The sequence below is a fragment of the Miscanthus floridulus genome, chromosome 14, assembly GCF_019320115.1.
Source record: "Miscanthus floridulus cultivar M001 chromosome 14, ASM1932011v1, whole genome shotgun sequence".
Taxonomy (NCBI): Eukaryota; Viridiplantae; Streptophyta; class Magnoliopsida; order Poales; family Poaceae; genus Miscanthus; species Miscanthus floridulus.
The window spans coordinates 63,602,075-63,606,367 of record NC_089593.1 but is presented as its reverse complement, the minus strand read 5'-3'; the positions used below and the strand labels follow the sequence as shown (position 1 = coordinate 63,606,367).

General features: G+C 52.9%; 1 pseudogene; it reads left to right on the top strand.

Moving 5' to 3' along the window:
• The first annotated feature begins 2,309 nt into the window (after positions 1–2,309).
• On the top strand, positions 2,310–3,474 carry LOC136503567 (protein JINGUBANG-like; annotated as a pseudogene).
• Positions 3,475–4,293: the final 819 nt, after the last annotated feature.

Genomic DNA, 4,293 nt, shown 5'->3' with positions numbered 1-4,293 from the left:
AGCACGACGGCGGGCATGCGCTGTGTCGGGCAGGCACGGCAGGTAGGCTGGTGGACGCGACGGGCGGGACTGGGCCATAGGCCTTTTAGGCGGCTCTATCGCGCCACCGATCAGGGCGCGTCACTGCTGCGCCAAGATCGGTGGCACGGTAGACCCTGCCACGTCATCGGTCAGTGCCCCCGGTCTTCACCACATCATCCTCCCGCCATGCCACCATGCATGGCGCGGCACAGACGTTTCGCCGCGCTATGGCAATAAGCGCGGCCAAAAGTATTAGTTTTGGAAAAAAAACAAACACTAGATTTAAAATTAGTTTAAAAAAGTGTTAAAAATAAAAAAAATCGCTGTCACGCTGTCCCTCAAGCTATCCACATACAAGGCCACATGAGAGATCACCGTAGCGCGAGCACCGCTTCCCCGTCCGACGAGCTCGGGCGCGCCGGCATCCGTGTCGAGCTCTCCTGGTCCCTGGCGGCATCCCTCCGGGAGCACGCGTAGTTGGTGCTGGACCAAGGCGTCGCACTACAGGCGTGGAGGCATGCCATCCTCTCTGACCCATACAACCTGATGGGCTCGAGGTCAGGCGCCAATGCATGCACCTACCACGACAGCTTCTGTGTGCCCTCGCCGTAGGACCCTGACCTCACCATCGTTGCCTCCATCGACCTCAACCACACCGACCTCGGTGGCCGCACCACCATGGAGTTCCTCCAGACTGAGGACCACCTTCCGCACCTCAGCGCCCCCTACCTCCTCGCCGAAATCGCAGCCATGACGCAGCGCCTACTCTCCTACGACCACCACCACCATGGGATGCGGCTACGGCTTCACCAATCTCTACTCCACCACGAGATGCATCCTCGCTGGTCCTGGCTACTACTTTGAGCAAGCCAGGTGCTCACTCCGTTCATGCATCTAGGGTGTTTGATGAAATGTGGAGCTACCACTCAGTGCAGGTGCTACATTGACATGGCAATTCTCTGGGTGGTTGCTGTGCTTTGGGGTTCCTCAATTTCATGGGTATCCGGTGAATCGATATTCGTAGTCTCTGCATATGCACTTGGATATTGCATGTATAGAGTTTGTAGTCATTGATGTCAATGAGGCCACCACCAAATCAAATGATTAGTCAGTTTGTGAAGCCTGGACCAGCAGAGTGCAATCAAGATTTAATTCAACTGATCGAGCAGACAACATTGTATTGCAAATCAACTGCTCAGTTCCTTATACTGTTGCCATCACTAGATGATGTTCACTGTTTAGCTTATGTCCAAAGTACTTGGCTTTCACCTTGGTGCCACTGTTTTGCGCCTCGTGGGTCTGTGGTGTTGCCACTGCCATGGCCACCTGATCAGTGTTTGTTCTCCAAATTCTAAGCTATTAGTTGCAGCAGTTTTAGCACCTTGGGGTCTTGGATGTTCCGTGCTGCAATTAACATGGTGTTAAGTCTTCCAGCTAAGTTGCCCCTTCATTTTTGTGCTTTTGGAAGAATTCTAGAACCCAGTGTGATTAGCCGCATTAAAGATATATGGCACGCTGAATCGGCGGCCTCCCAGGGTGTCCACGTACATTCTGTTTAGTTGGTGCGTTAGATCAAAATTCCACGACTCAGATGAAGCGCATCACAACCGGCCTTCCTCCATGCATTCGGCAGTGGATAGATGAAGCAAGTGGATGGGCTTCCCTGCTGATCGTACGTGGCACGCAAATGGACGGTGACGCATAGCAGAGGATGGTGGATTCTCAGCATGCATGGCAGGTGCCTAATTAGCATGGTGGTCAGCACGCATGCGAGTACGCGTGCGTGCATGCTGCTAGGCCCTTTCTTGCTTTGCTTGCATGGCCGGTGCCCCAGCTGTACCCGTTCTTATCTCCTTGTGAGAAGGTAAAAAATTTTAGCCTGTCCTTTCTCTACGAGAATACGTCAAAAGTGGGCCAACGGCAGCAGCAGTGCATGCATGCACGCCTTTAAACTAGTAGTGGCTTCAGGCCAACTAGCACCCATCCTTATCTACACCCATCTTTATCTCCTTCAGGAGAGCACAGAGGCCTTTTTTCGTACGAGACCTGCCCAGCCAGCTCATGGGATTTGACCGGCCATCTTTATCCTCTGCTACCTCTCCCTTGCTCTTTTCTTCGGGAAACGTAGAAGGAAAAAGAGTAGGAAGAGGCAGGTAGCCAGCCAGGTGGGCTCGCGCCTTCGGCGCCCCTCACATGCGGTGGGCGACTGGCCAGGCCAGCAGCCAGCTACGCGGTGGCTCATGCATGCCTGCACTCGCGCCTGGCGATGGCCTGCGAGGGCCGCATCTATGGCTGTGGCGGCGCCTAGCCAGCGGCAGGGCGTCATCTACGGTGGCCGACTGGGCTCGCGTGCACCCGGGGCTGGGGCCGGCAGCGGCGGCGGTGGGCCCGGAGGCGCTCGCGCGTGCTCGTGCCTGTGGGGCAACACTTGTGCCCTTCTCATGTCGCTCACGCCCCGCGGCTACGGTGGTGAGCTAGGAAGGTTTGGGCACGGTGAGAACGGCGGCTCCGTCAAGGCACTGGCAGCCATAGGGAGGCGGGTCTTCTTCGTGCACCAGGACGGCCGCATCCGCTTCTAGTGCGTCTCCCACCACTCCTGCTCTGAGAACGCCTTCAAGCTCATCGCCGCGCTGCCCACCGCTAGGGACTACCTAGGCCGGGTGTTCCACCAGGCCAGCTACATGCAGATGACGGTGTGGAGCAGCCACCATTGCCTCTGGATCGAGCACGCCGACACATCTCCTGCATCGTCGTCACCGCCACGGTGCAGAATGCTGCACTGCTCTACTCAGGCTCCTAGGACTGCGCACTCAAGGTCTGGCGCATCGCTGACCTCAAGTGCCTTGAGTACATCTGCACCCACGATGACGCCATCAACGCCATCGCCACTGGCGCCGGTGTTGTCTACTCCGTCTTCGCCGATGGCCGTGTCAAGGCATGGGAGAAGGGCAAGGCATCGCATTTCCTCCAGGCATCCTCGTCGCCCGCGATGGCATGTCCTGGAACGTGCTCGCCGTTGCCGCATCCGACCATCGGGTCTACACCAGGGCTCCGATGGCCACGTCACCGGCTAGGACCGCCGCGCGCTGGACCCTCGTGTGCGATGTGAAGGCGCACGACATGGCAATGCTGTGCCTCTACGTCATCAGGGACCTGCTTTGCACCAGCTCCGCTGACAAGACTATTGGACTTTGGCGTTGGCAGAGCGGCGGCGAGCTGGCCAAGGTGGGCATCATTGGAGGCCATGAGGGCCCTATAAAATGCATCCAGGCATCCTGGTGCAGGCTCAACAATGGCTGCATGGTCTATAGCGGGAGCCTTAACAAGACCATCAGAGTTTGGTGGGTGGCCGGTGCTTTGCAGCATGACAATGGCAACGAGTAGCAGCAACAACAAGAAAAGAGCTTCAAGGATCAGAATCAGAATGAGAAGGCTTCTTTGTTCTTGAGATGAAACATGTTTGTTTCAAATTTCGAAATGGATTGATTGAGATTGCTCAGGTCTAGTCTATATTTTGGAATGTTTGATTGACGGTGCCGGACTTGGGTGGTTTTCCATGGACACCACCAAGCTAACCTAGATTCTTGGTACCAAGCCAATCTCATTTCAAGATGGAGTCAGAAGTACACTTGATGCAAAAGCTAGTACATGACACTTCCTCAACAGTTTGCTTGAGTTCCTAGGGAGTTGCTTGCATTAAAAAATGAAAGTGTGACATAGAAATCACATTTAGTTTGCAAAATTTCAGTAACGGTAAATTCCTGTTGGATCAACCTACTAAACACCAGTGGCATCATCGGTGTTACTGCCTGATTGTACGGTACCGGTATGAAAAAATGCCATTCATTTTAAGTCGTTTTCCCCAGCAGTATGTAACTATATTGTGCATGTATATTACAATTTACAACTAATGTTACCCTCATGTATTTTTTTAGAGTTTTAGGCCTTTGCCTGTCTTAACATTAAACAAAGACAATTGCATTCAATTACAGCATTCAGGTGGATCTACCCTCATGTATTCTGTTTGGTTGGTATTTTCAGATTTATTGCTGCCTAATATTTGGCTTTAATTTCTAACCCTACCTTGGTGAGTTATTATTCTATATAGTGCATAGCCCTGTATTGGATTGAATAGAAGTGCTGGCTTTGCTACTGCATTATTCTTTCTTTTCTTTTTAATGAAATGATACGCAGCTCTCCTGCGTATTCAAGAAAGAAATATATGCTCCACCATATAAAATGGAAGTTGTATAAATTGACGTGTAAGTTTGG